The sequence below is a fragment of the Saccoglossus kowalevskii genome, chromosome 10 (genome assembly GCF_978046115.1).
Source record: "Saccoglossus kowalevskii chromosome 10, keSacKowa6.1, whole genome shotgun sequence".
Lineage (NCBI taxonomy): Eukaryota > Metazoa > Hemichordata > Enteropneusta > Harrimaniidae > Saccoglossus > Saccoglossus kowalevskii.
The window spans coordinates 23,702,213-23,703,754 of NC_140650.1; positions in this window are offsets into that span (position 1 = coordinate 23,702,213).

A 1,542-nucleotide genomic window follows, 5' to 3' on the forward strand; every position below is an offset into this window, starting at 1 on the left:
TGGATTCTTCTTCAACTACACAAGTTACAAACTTGCCCTGAAATGACAATTATACTAATATGAGTTTTGAAATTATTCGCTAATATATCTGTACATGAGACCCCAAAAACACAGAATTTGTTCCTGTTTTTTTTTTTTTTTTTGTAATGAGATTACAATCTGATGTAGACTACTAATACTGTGGAATACTTTACCCCGGTATTTTCGCTGAAAAGGCTTTTTGAACGTTTTGCTTGGAATTTATTTTCACTGATTTTTGATGAGATTAATGTACAATGTAGGAAAAAATTTATATTCGCTGGATTTTATTTTCACGGAATCATCCCTTCAGCGAAAATAGCGAAAATAAAGTATTCTACAGTATTTTAGTAGGAGTAACTGAAGAGTAACTGTGGATTAAAAGCAACCAGAGTGTCTACCTACATGAGATTCAAGGTATAATGGGGAACCTCTCTTATGGCATAGCTGCACGTGAAAAAGATGAGGTGCATTTTTGTCTATATGCCACTATATGCGAAAATCAGACTTGCATGTGGCAATAAAATACTGTTGCAAAATAGAGAAATGTATGAGCAAATCAGACTTGCGTATGGGCACACGTGTATCTTTGTAATTATACATGACAATATGAAATATGAAGTTATTAAATATGTTGAGAATAAATAAAATGTTTACAAGCATTGTAATATCTAGTGTATTAGTCAAATTTGTTGATGAATGTATCTTCATGGATTGAGAGTATATGGTATGGTATACACATGAATTATATTCCCCTATCACATTGGTTTATTCGTATTCTTGGACATAATGACTTATCTGAAGTAAATAAAATATATAAAATGGGAAACATCGCTGAATTAACAAAATTGTTGGAAGAAAAATTAAAAAATAAATATATACAAACATGGTATCAGCAACTTAGTCATGTCCCAAAAAACAGAAAATCAGGAAACAAACTAAGAACGTATAATTTGTTTAAAATGGAATATGAATTTGAAGGATATTTAACAGAAATTCAGGACTTCAATTTGAGAAGAATGGTTACCAAGTTTAGACTTAGTGATCATAATTTGGAAATTGAATTGGGCAGGAGAAAATTTCCAAGAATGGAGGCAAATTACAGATTGTGTAAAAAATGCAACACAGGTACTGTAGAAGATGAAAAACATTTCATCCTTGACTGTTGCTTCTTCACTCAAGAAAGAAATACCCTCTTAGAAGATTGTAAATTAGAAATGTGCAGTACAACTAACCAAAATTTAATATTCACTTGCATCATAAATAGTAGTACTGCACTTGCAAAATACTTAGAAAATACAATTTATAAAACCTAATTGTAATACGTATTTTATATATACCCTTTGATTTGTTTGTAATTTTGAAACTTTTGTTGTTTTTGTTTATTTGTGGTTTGTTTGTTTTTTTCTGATCTGTATGCTTACCATACAGCACCCACTGATGGTGCAGTTGTGTATTAAAGTTAGTATTATTATTAAAGTTTGAGTGATATGTTCTTTTTAGTGGACTCGGTCGGCATTGTTG